The sequence below is a fragment of the Ceratotherium simum genome, chromosome 24, assembly GCF_057802395.1.
Source record: "Ceratotherium simum simum isolate JZ-2026a chromosome 24, ASM5780239v1, whole genome shotgun sequence".
Classification (NCBI taxonomy): Eukaryota; Metazoa; Chordata; class Mammalia; order Perissodactyla; family Rhinocerotidae; genus Ceratotherium; species Ceratotherium simum.
In genome coordinates this window covers 46,962,555-46,977,917 of record NC_141923.1, presented here as the reverse complement: position 1 = coordinate 46,977,917, position 15,363 = coordinate 46,962,555, and the positions used below count along the sequence as shown (strand labels likewise).

Genomic DNA, 15,363 nt, shown 5'->3' with positions numbered 1-15,363 from the left:
TGTTGTTCTACTGTCTATCATGTTGGGTCCTCAAAAAATGCGGCCCTAACCCAGTTTTTCCAAATAACTTGTCAACACTTTTTTTTCCTTTATTTGGTGCATGTGAAAAGAAGAAATCATTTTGTTGAATGAAATATCCAGGGACTTTATATCTGAAACACATTTCACTTAGGTGTTGTCATTTTCTTTGGGTTGGTCTGGAATGATGGGTAGCAGGGTCATACACACTCACACACTGTGTTATGAATAAGGTGGATTTGGTTGTTTAGCTCAGGTGCTCAAGGGCTTCAGCAACTGAGTATGTGTTGTAAGCAGGTCCCATCAAAGCAAGTGAAAGGCAGACGAACTGAATAGCAGTCAAATTGGTTTATGTTTAGACCAACCAACGAGGGTGAAATGAGGGTTGGAAGGGCTGAGAAGTAACTGAAAACTCCCTAGTATATCCTGCAGAAGTGTAATTCTGAAGAGAATTGACAACACCGTAGAAGAGAAAATATCACTCCTCATTGACCCGAGGAGAAGTTTCGAGGTTTTCCTGCTTAAGGGCCTGTGTAAATCATTTGCTGGGGAAGGGGTGGTGCTCATATAAATCTTTTTTTCTTTTTAAAATGTAATTACTACTTTGAGTTTTTAGCCTCTTACTTCATTTCCCGTCCTCCTCATCATTCTTTCCGAGGCCTTGCTGAGTTCATCTACGTTACATAGATTAAGATGCAGAATCAGATGTCTTCTCTGAGCTGCTTTGTGCTTCCGCCTGAGGAAGCCGCCTGAGGCAGGAATCGCCCAAAGAAAGCAGAACTTTCAGAACAGGAGCCAAGCTTTCTCTCTCAGTTAGCTAATCAAGGCCTGGCCTCTGAAGCCTGTACCCAAGAGCTAGCTTGGAGTTCAGAGGAACTAGCCTGCTTTTATGTAGGAGGACGTCACTCCTTGGGACTCATAAGCTGGTTCTAGGGTTTTGTTCCCATTCTGTATCAACATTTTAGTATGATTTTCTTTTCTTGGTTTACTAGGTAAAAAAATCAATCACATGATTCAGTGGTTTCTTTCACACAATGAATAATACCATTACATGGTCCCTGGCAAAGAGTATCCAGTTAGAAACTGTGGGACTAAGTTCCTTAGTACCTATTAATTTACCAAGTACTGCAGCAGAGAGCTGCGTGCTGTGTCAACAGGTGAAGTAGGTGTAATGATTCCTCTCAAGGAGCTTGCACTCGAGTTATGGAGGTAAAACAGACATCTGTATCTATCATCTATCTATCTATCGATCTATCTATCTATGTACAGCCATGTGTCACTTAAGGATGGGGATATGTTCTGAGAAGTGTGTCCTTAGGTGATTTTGTCATTGTGTGAACATCATAGAGTGCACTTACACAAACCTAGATGGTATAGCCCACTACACACCTGGGCTCTATGGTACTAATCTTATGGGACCACCGTCATATACTCAGTCTGTCATTGACCAAAACGTTGTTACTCGGCGCATGACTGTATAATAATTAGACCATAAACAGTTGCTAAATGCTATGGTTCTGATGAGGGAACAATACTGGATTTGAGTGAAGGGGGAGAACAGGATGGGTTGGGAAGTCTAGGAGATAAGAATGGAAGAAGTGAGCTTGTGTGGGTCATTTGAAACCTGTCCTCTAGGGCTCATGAGGTTCTTGCCTTTTTAGTACCTTTAGTGTGAGTTTCATGAAGGAATCCACACATATGGGAGACTCTGCATGGGCCATGTAAGGGGCAGGCCTCCTGGGCCTTTGAAGGTTGAGTATGAGGACATTAGACAGAGGCGAGCATAATGCATGTCGTCCATCAGGAATGATGTCTTGAATGGAAGAAGGAGCAATCCAAACACTTCTGATTTCTAGCATACTTAAAGATAGGAGACAAAACATCTGCTCACCCAATATTTTCATCCCTAGAATGATCCATAAAGTGATGAGACTTAGTAATCATTCTCTTGGCTCTTCCCAGTAGAAGACTTCTGTGTATTACTTTGATTAGAACTAGTGTTAAGAAGAAACATCTTAAACACTTATAGGGAAAGATGAAAGTGTCTTAGACCAGTTTTCAAAATTTAATGTGCATGTAAATCACTTGGGGATCTTGTTAAACTGAAAATTCTTATTGAGGGGTCTGGAGGGGTCGGAGCTTCTGCGTTTCTGATAAACCCCCAGCTGCTGCTGCTGCAGGACTTGGACCACACTTGGAGTAGCAAGATCACCAACTGTTGGAGGTGGAAGGTGGTTTAGAGGTAATTGGGGCATTGGCTTTCAAGTTTTGTGGATGTGTATCAGAAGATTTTTGTTTGCAAATGAAAACTTACATGAAAGCTTATGGGAAGTGAATGGTGCTCCCCCCTCCCCTTCTCCACCCCCCCCCCCCCCAACACTAACTCTCCAAGGAGAGCGGTTTGAAAATCTCTGTGATTTCCCCAGGCTCAGAGACATTTGAACTGTGTCTCACAGCCCACATGGCCTCTGGGTTTGAGGAAGGCAGAGCTGGGCTCTGTGGTAGCGTTTCCCCGAGCTTTCTGGACGCATCCCTGCTGGAATTTCCAGGCATTCTAATGATCAGTGTCCCATGGAAAATGAGGCTCGAGAAAAGATTCATTTTTTGCTGATGCTGTGGACTGTAAAGTTGAGCTGGAAAGAGCAGGAATGTTAATTCCAGAGACTGGATGGGAGAGATCTCTTCCTCCTTCCCCAGCACACTGCCATAAATTCAACATCAGAATTTCTGAAGCAGCTTATCCTGATCTGCCAGTAGAATTCAAGTGTGTGTGCAGCATAAATACGTACAGAACATTGTGTTTCATTGTATACATTTCTATCTGTGTGAGTATGTGCACCAAATATGTGATTTAAATGTGTGACTGAAAGGACAATGCTGAACCACTTTTGAATTTCTGAGAGTAAAGGAATAGGGCAATCATCAGAAGCCTCGATAAAAAACATTGTCTCAGTTTGAAAAAGAAAGAAGAGGGCAAAAGGAGGTTCTGTGAGGTTAACACTGATCCTGTGCAAGATACCAGAAGAGTATTTAAAACTTGGTTTGCGAGCCTTTGGATGAGGAAATAGGAAGCAGCCTGGTTTTCCTAAGAATGAGTCATGGAGAACTAATGTCATTTCCTTTTTGATGAGGGGATGAGAAAGGAAGGGAGAGAGCCTTTGCAGAGAGACTTGGTTCTGGGCAGATCACAGGAATTCTGGTGGGCATCCCATGTCTAAGTTTCAGCACAGCCTTTGACAAAGCCCCTTATTTCCTGATGAATAAAATGGAGACACGGGGCTGAGAGAGAGTCTAATTGTGTGGCATTAGGGTGGCTTCGGTGACTGACAGGCCTGGCTCTTAAGGGAGGTCTTTGGTGCTGTGCCTTGGGGCTCACATGTTCTTCATCATTATTCATGTTGATGTGTGGCTTAGCTTGGGGTCCCCAAGAAAGCAGAACCCTAGGCAAGGGCTGGCGTGCAGGTAATTTATTTTGGGCACTGACCCAGGAAACAGGAAAGGGGGCTGGGAAGAGAGAAACAGGGAAGGAGGGAAAGCCAACATGAGCCTGTGTTATCAAGCTGGTTACTACCGTGGCCACCCGAGGCTCAGTCCCACGGGGACCCTCTGAGGAGCCTTGCAGACTGTGCCTCAGAAGGGACAGACGCGGTGGGCATTTATCCACTGGCCCCCCCCACCCCTGCATGGTCAAGGGTTGCTCAGAGCGCTGTCCCTGCACCTCAGGTTTGCGCATGTGCAAGTGCCGAGCCTTCCACAGTGTCCCACGCTGTGGTGTCAGAGAAGCTTCACGGCAGACAGCTGGAGAGAAGTGGTACGACTGAGGCAGGGTGCAGTCGGGTTACACCCGCCTGGAGCTGGTGGCCGCGGCAAGGGCTACAGTGTGAGCCGGGCTGAGAAGGTGCAGTTACCAAGTCTGTGGATGAACCTAGAGAGGGAGGAGAGCTGAGGGCTTGATGACAGAATCATGATCCAAAATATTTGAATATGACAAGATGACCATTAAACCACTAAAAGCATAGCCCCCACATTTGCATCCCCTAGACCTCAGTTAGAGGAGGTGTGGTTCAGCAGTAGCATGCTTGAAAAGGACCTCTGGCTTCTAGCGGATTACAGCTTAGTATGAATAATGTCATAATGTGGTTGCCCCCAAAGCCACTAAACCTTTAATAAACGTTATATATATAATACAGTATATAATATTGTATTCAGAACAGGCCTTCTCTGCCAGCCACACTGCCCCTTGAGTTTGGGGTGCAGTTCAGGGTACACACTTTAAGGGAGATGGACAAGTCAGGATATAGCCAGAGGAACGAGGATAGTGGGGCACTTGAGAACCGGGGGGAATGTTTAGGCTGGAGGAAAAGATGAGCAGAGAACATGACAACTGTCATTGGTTCCTTGAAAGGTCAGCTTGGAATTGAGGAGTTCAATTCTGTATCTGTGTAGGGGGCAGTATGTGGAAGCCACAGTTCATTTAGCTGAAAGTAAAGAAAAACTTGATCATAATTAGCACTCCCAGGCCGTGGGATAAACTGCTCTGGAGGCAGTGGCTTATGTCTCACCAGAGGTGGACACGCTGTTAGCATTGTGTAGGGCACAGAATTATACTTCTAAATAAAACTGGCTCCTATTTATTGAGTGGCTGCTCTGTGCCGGGCATCTTATGGAATTCTTTGCATACGTTACCTCATTTTTTCATCCCCACAGCCCCGTGAGATGAGGTAAGAACTGTCATTATCCCATTCGTCAGGGAGGGAACAAGCAGTCTGACTTCAGAACCGCTCTCCATGCCTCTCCACTGGAAGGATCAGGAAGTGTTTCTTTAGAAAAGAAGCTGTCACCTCTTGGATGACTTCCAAAGTCTTTTCTAGCCTTAAGATTCTATGACTTCTGTGAATCAGGAATAACGATAAGAAAACGAAACTGTTGGGAGCAGAGGAGAAAGAGAGAGAGACAATATGAGTGAATGAATGAAAGAGTGAATAAGGGTGATCTGAAAAGTCTTCTTCACATTCTTTCCAGTGTATTCCTCCTGTACTTCTTAGTCTGTTTGGGCCGCAGATTTGTGGCTTTTTGTTTAAGAAATACTCCTATGGAGTGCTTTTCCGTTCTTTTTTGAAGTAGGCGGTGAGGTGAGGCTAGGTCACCATGATGAGCCGTTTAAGATATAATGAACTGAGTTGAATCTTGTTTCTTTTGGGTGACCCAACAGCAGTGATAAGCCCTGAGTGTGTCAGTCATTTATTAGCAAAGACTCATAATTGTAGCCTATATCTCCGAATCTTTTTCCTTCTCTCCACGTAGTTCTCAAAGTGACCAGAGTATAGTCTGTTTGGTAATAGCTACATTTTCTTTCCTTCTTTTTTTTTTTTTAGCACTGTCTACGTGTCAGGTGCTATGCAGATAGCTACACATACACACAATCACTGTCTCCAGTAATTGAATAATGAATGATACAAAGATGCGGAACTAATAGTTGTGAAAATTAAATGCAATGTATTACAATAATTAGATAATATGCTTATTATTACCCAGAGTCTAGCACACAGTGAGTGCTTAGTAACTGGTTTCTAAATTACATAAATCCCACAAAGTAGATAGTTATCTCCATTTTACAGATGAAGAAACTTAGGTTGAGAGTAGTTGGAAATGTGCTAAGTTCACAAAAGTGTTTGTGATCCAAAAGCCCGTGTTGAATCCTCGCCACCATGAATGCTCAGATCTCTTCCAGTTCTTAGGTAAATAAAAATGTTAGTGTTTAAAAGAAAAGTATTTAAGGATATTTAATGGTAGTTTTAATATGCTTCACTCTCACATTTTATAAATTTGATCTTGGAAGAATTCTTTTCAGCTTGTCCATTTTAATGTCCCTCTTATCTATCACAGTTTAATCCTATGTAGCTTGATATGGCTTGGCTTCTTTTTTCCACTGGCATTTTGTTTTTAATTAAGTAGAAGGCATTGATTCAAACATTTCACTTCCTATGAGGAAGACTCATGGAACGGAGGCTTCTGCCGCCTCTGCAAGAATGGGCAGGACTTGGGGAGGGAAACAGGCTCTGCAAGTGGCAGAGAGGCAAGAATGAGGGTGTGTTATCTAGTAGCTCACGACGTCCTTGACTTCCACAAACTAGCAGTCGATGAGCTGAGTCAGGATCTCCTTAGGATTTGGAATTGGGCAAAGCACCAACTGGAGGGCTGTAAATTAAAACAAGCTCTCTCATTGTTTGTGATCGGGGGAAAATTTCTGAAGATTAGTTTAGGAAAACATATATTATAGTTGGTGTAAGAGTGAATTCTACTTATTTCATTTTCTAGCAACATAAAATTAAGGAGGTGGAAAAGACCTTATCTACTCCCAGCCCCTCTGCTGAAGATTCGAGAAGACCGAGGATGGCTAAGGGGACCTGCTAGTAGGAGAAGGCTGGTGTTAACACCCAGTGGCTTCCCGACCATCTGTGACCTAGATCTTGGTATCTCACAAGTTTTCCACAGCTGCCACAGTCACCACATTGAATGGCTATCTGTGCTAGGCATGGGAGATGCTCTATTTACCTGAATGTCGAAGACAGCGTTCATCAGGATGGTCTCCATGTAGTTATTTCCAGACCCCCAGACCCCCTTTTTTGTTTCTTTACTCACAATAAAGCACAGATTTGTTTATTGGAAGATGATTAGCACTCCTGTTTTGAAATCGCAGTATAGTGTAGGAAGGTTTGGCTTTATTTTAGCATGTTTTAATCACAGTTCCAGTAATGTCCTCTTGGTTTATGCAGAATCTGACTCAGCCACTCTGGAGTTACCCTAACTCCCAGCAGAGAACTGGGAGTCGTTCCTGACTGCCCCACTGCCTTTGGGAGGGAGTCCATTGGTTGGCAGTTGGTTGGTGAAGCATTTCCCTACTCATGCTCATTTGCATGGTGGTGTGATGGACCAATTGCAGCTCCTCCTCAGAGTGCCCTGAAGGGACCGTCACCGGGCCAAGGCATTGTCACAGGGCACCAGTTACAGGGCATTGTCATTGTTTGCCTTCCAGATGAGCCTGTGTCTCAGTCGCTTTTGTTCTCCAACACCTAATATTGTGCCTGGCACATAGGTGGTCTCAGTATGTTTTCGTTGAAAGAATGAATGAATGAATACAAAGAAATTTAACTCCATAGCCCTAGTCCACAAGAGGTTTACATCTTGGTTCTGAGAAAAACCTAAGTGATAATAGTTTTATAATAAAACAGAACATGATGATAATCCTAGTGCTGTTACCAAGAGGTGTGATAAAGCCAGATGAGAGAAATAGATGCTGTTACTTTTCAGTCCCTTAGAGAAGACCTGGGTTGGGGTCTTGGCATCATCACTTAGAAGCGTGTCACCTTGTAAAAGCTATTTAAATTCTCTGAGCCTCAGTTTCCTCATCTGTGAAATGGAGTTACCCCCACAAAAATCCCAGGGCTATTACCAGGTTTCTACTCCAAAGACCTAATTATTGAAACCGCTAACACGTGGTATACAGCACCAGATGAAGTGGGATTATATGTGCGAAAAGTACTTTCTAAGCTGCATCATATTATATAAATATGGGGTGACATTATTCTCAAATGTCCAACTGAAACAATGGGATGAAGAATTCAGGAATGTGTGTGTTTAAAAGGTCTGGGAAAAGATAACCATAAGTCCTTTTTCAGAGCTTTGGCTCGTTAGCAAGAGCTGAAATAAGCACGTGGTTTTCTTGATGAGTGCCAACTACCTCTGGGCCTGAACCAAGGCCTGGCTCTGGTGACTCAGTCCGGACTTGCGGCTGTGTGGCCCAGAGTCCCCGGCAGCCTGGCCTGGCCATAACCTGTCAAAGTTCAGCTTGTGTCCACTTTCGTCCTTTTACGTGATTTTTTTTAATAAGTTTTATTTTACTTTATTTTACTTTTTTGTGAGGAAGATCAGCCCTGAGCTAACATCCATGCCAATCCTCCTCTTTTTGCTGAGGAAGACTGGCCCTGGGCTAACATCTGTGCCTATCTTCCTATACTTTTTATGGGACACGGCCACAGCATGGCCTGACAAGCGGTGCATTGGTGTGTGCCATTGGTGTGTGCCCAGGATCCGAACCTGGGCCACCAGCAGCGGAGCGCGCGCACTTAACTGCTACACCACGGGGCCGGCCCAACTTTTGTCCTTTTAATTGATTAGATCGTTGAGTGCACTCTCTTCCAGTATGAAGGATTCAGATGTCAGTGCTAAAGAATTTCTTTTGGGAAGGTTGTGTAAAATGCTGTGCTGTGACCATTGTACCCCTGCCTGCCCATACTCTAGTATGATGAGTAGAATGCCATCTACTAGTATGGCATTCTAGTAGAATGCCATGGGGATTCTAGACATAAATTGGCAGATCTGGATTCTTAAAAAATTTGTGACAATTAAGGTTTTTTTTTCAGTTTTATTATTAAAGGGTAACTTCATAAAAGTTATTATCTAACTTAAAACCGTTCAGTGGGCAACCTTTGAGTATTTTTGTATACCTCAGCTAAACAAGAAAGTAATTATGCTTTGCTTTTTATTCTTTAATATTATTTCCACCTTTATCTTTCATTCAACAAGTGTTAGTTGGGAAATGAGAACAGTTTCTTGTCATTGTTCTTGTTTGTTTTTTTTAGAGAAAACTTCCCTATTCTCACATTTTCTTTTTGTGGCAGAATGAGCTGTAATGGCAGATTTTTCGGATTACTATGGTATTTGCAGATGATCTGAGTATAGTTAAAATATTGAAATTGTGAGCTGTAAGGTCAAACTTGGCCTTGTGTGTGATTCTGCTGTCAAGGTGCTGGTGGGTTACATGGAAATAATTGTGGTGCATATGTGTTTAGTTTGCAGTATTTTAGATAGAAATAGTTTGGACAAGAATTGCTGCTGCTGCTGGTTTTCTTTAAGACTCTCCCCCTTCTCACTGAGAGAGAGAAAGCTTCCCAGAGTTCAAGTAGGAAATGCGTGGCTATTTTGTTGAACTCTGCAAGAGTTAAAATGGCGACGTGTTCATCAGCTGTTGTTCAGCCCTTGGGTAGAGCAGGTGTGTGTGAAGACAAGTAAGAAGGTGCCTTGCTATCCCCCGGGCTCCCATACTCCCTCTGCACGCTACCAGCTCAGTACCTAGCACACTGGATTGCAATTACCGTGTTAGCTGAGGAACAGTTCCAGAATAAAGGGAACGAGGGAGAGATGACAACGAAGTGCAGCATGGAGTTCTGGATTGTATCCGGGATTGGGAGGAAAACATTGCCGTAAGGGACAGTATCGGGACAGCTGGTGAAATTTAAAGGTGGACTATATCCGTTATAGGGGATGGTATTATTTCAATTTTAAATTTCCTAATATTATAATTATGCCTTGGTCACATCAGAAAATGCCTTTATTATTAGGACATGCATGCTGAAGTCTTTAAGGATAAAGGGACATGATGTCTGCAGCTTACTCTCAAATGGTTATATGTCAGGTGACAAGATTGAGAATTGGTGAATCTTGGTGAAATGTGTATGAGAGCAGATTTTTTAAAATAAAAAGTTCCAAGTGTGTACCTTTTTAACTCTCGATATCCTGCACTGGAATGTTGGCCCCAGGAGAGAGGGCTGTGTTTATCACCCTTGTGTAGGTTGCCAGATAAAATGCAGGACTATCCTGTTAACTGTGAATTGCAGATACACCATGAATAATGGGGCATACTAATATCACTTATACTAAAAAAACTATTTGTGGTGTATCTGCAATTCACAGTTAACCGGGGGTCCTGTATTTTTTTTTGCTGATTCTGGCTCCCCTGCTCAGACCCGGCAGTGCCCCCAGTAGCAGCAGAGTGAGAGGCGTCTAGGAGGTGCCCCTCTGATGTGGGGAATGAAGGACATGGCTTTTCAGAACTCTGTTCTGTAGCATCCTATTAGACACAACCCTTCACATCTGAGCCTGGAGCTGGGATTTTAGCTGTTTTTGGACGTGATCTCCTTGTCCTTTTCCTTTTGGTTGATCTTTCTCTTTGAGCTGATTTGAGCTTTCTCCAATTCTCTGTAGATGGTGGAGTCAGCTGGGTTCCATTTTATACTGTTACCCGCATCCTGACACTCCTGACAGTTTTAAGATCTTCTTCTAACACACTAGAGTGGAATGGATACTGGAATCTACCTTGACAGCTGTTGAAAATCTAGGCTGTTGCTACAGCAAGTTAAAGAGGTTATTTGTAACACTGGTATTATTCAGTGAACCTTTTGAAAAGATGTTCACACTGTTCAGGCTCATGGTATTTTATAGAGTTTAAATGATTTTGGTGTTCACAAACTATGAATAAAATACATTTATTATAATAATAATACAATAATAATAATAATACATTAATTATTAAATGTAATGCTCTTAGGAATATTACACTTAGTATATTTTTCATTAATTTTCTCCACCAATGTAGTGATAGTACGTCAGAACGTCCTCAATTACCACTGCCTTTTAAAATGCAGGTGTGGGGTCTTTAAATACAGCTAGTCTCTTGTCAGCTGTCCCATTGATAACCTTTACTTTAAAAGTGACCTTTGAGCAATTTCATAAAGAATGAATATTTATAGTACTTTGTTGTTGAGCTGCTAAAAGAGGGGTCTATGCAAGTAACAGGTGGCTTTAGTTGGCCTGCTTTCACTAAAATTTGATTCAGATAAAGCACTGCATTATTTTACCATTGGAATTGTGATTATGGGCTAGACTGACTTCATTTTTGGCAAATTGTATTTCACTGTTGAGGTTTGGGTTTAGGGTAGGGTGCAGGAATTGGAGAGCTTACAGATAAGGTGTAGCAGCTGAGGGATAAAACAACCAGGGTCTTCTTTATGCAGCAGAGGAATTTCTACCAGAGAAGCTGTTGTTCTGCTGAGCTGTAGGTTTAGGGGCAACTGTTCAGATTAACCCTTTAGACTTGAATTTTCTTTTATCTCAAGTCCAAAGCATTGAAGTGGGCTCTGTCAAATTAATGATCAGTACAGTGCTTAGCACATAGTAGGCACATAAAATAAAATTTGTTCAATGGAATGAACTAGATAATTATGTTCAGGTTATTATTTAACTTTTAATATGATTTAATGACTTGAAATAGAAGATCTTTCAGTTACTGCCCTTTACCCAATTGCTTGACAACACAATTGTTAACATGTTTTCTGATTAAAATAAATGCTGCAATCCAAGTTTACACTCGATAAGATTATAATATAAAGAAGTAGAAGCATTAAATAGATGAAATGTAATTTGACACAAAAGCTATTTCTGAGAAGTCTATTTTATTAAGTATATTTTCTCCTGTGTCTGAAAAGATTTATCAAATCGTGCAAATCAGGTCCCAGCAAATTAGGTAGAAGAGGTTTTAAAAAGACAATATTCTTATAAGAAGAATTACATATCTACTGTAGAAAAATGGAAAAAAGAGAAAATCACATAAATAACACCTATAATCCTATTTCTCACTTTATTGAATGTATTTAGAGTTTTCTTTCCTAACATAAATACACAAATAAATTTTTTTACACAAATACACGAACTTAGGACTGTGTGAACATATTCCACAGTGGTACTTATGTGTTTTTCTGCTATTCTGTGAAAAAATATATTTAAATTGCCTTTTTAAACTTTTATGTCATTAATATTTTACTGTATCACCATGAAGTCTTTTACAACAAGATTTTTAATGACTGTATAGCGTTTCATGGTATGGCTGTGCCATAATTTATTAAACCAAATTCTTATACTTGGTCATTTAGGTTATTTCCAGTTTTTTGCAATGCTGTGATAAACATCCTTTAAAACATGGTTATTACTTTGGGATCTGTTCCTGTAAGTGCAATTTCTAGGCCACATATCCTTAAAATTTTGTATATAGTATATTAACCATATTGTCATTCTGAAAGGTTGGGCCAATGAATGTTCCTGTGAAGCTTTAAGTATTTACTTCTTTACACTCTTTTCTACAATAATATTATTAAACACAAACAAAAGAGACCTTTGTTTGATGGGTTCTTATCACTTTCAGGTGCATTTCTTTGATGATACTTTTCCCCATATTTATGGTCCATTAGGGCATTTGTTTTTAATTACTAATTTATGAGCACTCTTTATCACATACATGGTTTTTTTCTTTCCATTTTTGTGTAGTGTGATTTGCCATCTGGGAGTTTTACATTTTGATGCAGTCTATTAGTAGGAAAAGGATTTTTGAGAGCAAGTGATATTTCTCTCTCTCTTTTTTTTTTAAAGGCCTACGTTTTTATTTTATTTTATTTTTTTCCTCCAAAGCCCCAGTCAATAGTTGCATATCATAGCTGCACATCCATCTAGTTGCTGTATGTGGGACGCGGCCTCAGCATGGGCGGAGAAGCGGTGCGTCGGTGCGCGCCCGGGATCCGAACCTGGGCCGCCAGCAGTGGAGCGCGCGCACTTAACCGCTAAGCCACGGGGCCGGCCCGAAAGTGATATTTCTATCAAAAGCTTTTTTTTCCCCGTGTGGTATCATTTAGTTTTCTAGAAGGAAGGAAGAGGTAACTGCTCAGTTTTAGTTTAATCCTCTCAGAAGAGTTTTAAGTTATTAAAACTTATATATATTAACCTATATATTAAGAATCAAGACATTTTCTGTATTTGCATTGTCTGTTTGAACAGCATGTCAAAGAGCTTGAATTAGTACTTTTATCCTAGAAAGTTCTCATTTTGGAGTCTGGTCTATTTTATACAAACTTTAGACACATTAGAGGTGGGACAAGAATTAAAAAGGATAAGTGATTCATTGTGTGTGAAATTTTCTAAAGACAGAGTCATTTACACACTCATCTATCAGGAATGCCTGGAAACGGGATGGAAACACTGACTGTTATAGGCCTATCAGAGCTGATGGTTCCCGATTCATCGACACCTACTGGGTCAGAAAGCCTCATGTTTTCATTCCAGTGTGTTGGAATTTTATAACCATATGTGGTATGGGTACTTTGGTTGGACTTTCCATGTCGATATTTTTATGGTCCATTCTGCATCAAATTTATGTTACCACTATAAGTAGCAAGACTCAACTGGAAGCAAAATTACTGAAGAAGCCAAGTGATATTGACATCAGTTGGAGCCAGTGATTCTCAGTGTCCTTCTAGGAGGTAATTAAGGTGGCTTGTGTTATTCATTCATTCACTAATTTTTATTTTGTGCCTATTTAGAACTACGTTTTTTTATAAGAAGGAACACATACTGCATTAGAAGTTGAAGATCCAGCTGTATACAAGACAGAGCCCCTTCCTTAATTTAAAAGCAAAGTCTATTGCTTTGATTTGTTTTAATCATGATATCTTAACTTTAATTTTCAGATAATGCAGGAGTTCCCTCTGAGTGACTGCTCTTTCCCCAGATGTCTGTGTGACTCACTTCGTCACATACTTCAGGTCTTCATATGTCTCCTCAGAGAAGCCTTCCCAACCACCCTCTCTAATTTCCTTACTCTGATTTATTTTATTCATGGGGTTCATCACCGTATGACATATTACATTACGTGTTTGTTTGTCATCCGAACCACCCCCACTGGAGTGTAAGGTCTGTGAAAGAAGGGTGTTGTCTGTTTTGTTGACTGCTTCCTTCATCAGAAACAGAACGTGGAATATAGCAGACATGCAATAAATATTTGTTGAATGAATTAATTCACTGAATATTTCCATGCCTATGATGTGGCTGGCACTGGGGTGATGGTAAGTGCTATGAAGAAAAATAAACCAGGCTAAGGAGACAGAGTTCTTAAAAATGTCTGTCTTAAAGGGGCCTGGGTTATAAAAGGTGAGAAGACACTGATTAGGTAGCCTTAACTTCCCTTTTCTTTCTCATGAGTGTCTTCGACTCCTCCCCACGCCCCTCCTAGCCCTGTGTTGGCCACTGTCAATTGTGCCGAGTCTTTCTAAGGAGTGACGTTGCATTATTTTCATGCCTCACTCCAAGTTGACCTTCCCACTGGAGTGGCCTGAAAACCCAAATGTGGTCAACTCTTGAGCTTTGTGTTTCCTGGGTCACATGCTCTGCAGCAGCTAGCTCCTTCCAGAAGTAGCCAGAGACTGCCTTGGGATTTGAGAGGTATCGAATGTCAATGAGTGTTCAAGGGTGCTTTTATTATAGTTTTCATTTTCTACTCTAACGATCGCATGATTCTGAATTGAGTTCTATAAGAGATGCATCATAGAGGGATGGAAAATTTTAAGAATTAGAGTTCCTATCTCAGACATTCTCTTTACCTTTGTTGCTTCAGTAGCTTGTCATTCAAAGCTTCCAAGACCTCGGTCAGTGTCTCTCAAAGGCAGAGTGGTAGGGCCCAAAGTGGATGGCTGAGGGGCTGTTTTTGGCTATCACCATGCCTGGATTTTAGCACCTGATGATAGGGATACCCAACATCCTGCAATATGTGAGACAGTCATGCCCAAGAGAAATTGTCCTGCCCAGAATGCCAGTGGTGCCCCCAGCAAGAAATGCTGATTCTATCCCAGTCGTTCTCAGGGAGCCAAGGATGTTAGAAGTCTTGTAATGCACAGGGCAGTTGCCACTGCGGGAATTGCCCTGCATTCCACTGGGCTTTCAAATGTCTACCAGGCAACAGAGACGTGAAAAACCCTATTGAGAATTATCAAAGCCTACAACCAACTCTATAAGCAAAAATATTTTTTGCACAATTTAAATGGATGGAAGTGTATGTTTTCTTTGGGACTTTACCAAGGGTTGCTTCCCACGTTGACGCCATGACTTGTGGTTTATAATTGGTGTATCAATCTGCATGCATAGCTGTTGCATTCTTGGTGGTTGCAATAAGGGGCAAGGATCTGACCATTTCATTATGTCTTCCAGAGCTCTCGTGCCTGAAAATGTATATATTGTAATGTATAATACACCACTACAAATTATTTTCCTTTTATCTCTCCTTTATATCGCAGCTAGGTCCTAACATTGATTTATTAGAATTATCTGTAAATTAGGTTATATTATCTGTGATTTTCATTACAAGATTATAAAGGGGGCATGGGGTCTGATGAGATTGAAAACCTTCACTCTGACCTAACGTGGCAACTATATTTCTCACCGCTCTTCTGCATGAACCCTGTTTCATTCAAAGTGATTTGCTCTGTGTCCTATGTTTTCTTTTTGTCCATGTGTGCCTTAAACTCACACTGCCCCTCCTCCTCTGAGTTCCTTCCGTCTCACCTCTGTAAACCCAACCCATCCCTCAGAGCCCATCCCGTGGCAGCCTTGTGAGTTCATCATTCCTCAACTGCCGCAGCTCTGTCACTTTCTGTTTTTTTTTCTTTGGAACTACTGTAGCACTTATAA

The 15,363-nt window shown here is 41.3% G+C and overlaps 1 protein-coding gene across 9 annotated transcripts in view; it reads left to right on the top strand.

Moving 5' to 3' along the window:
* Positions 1-15,363, top strand: part of SAMD4A (sterile alpha motif domain containing 4A) — a 214,072-nt gene that overhangs the window by 5,480 nt on the left and 193,229 nt on the right. The gene's annotated exons all lie outside the window — the stretch shown is intronic.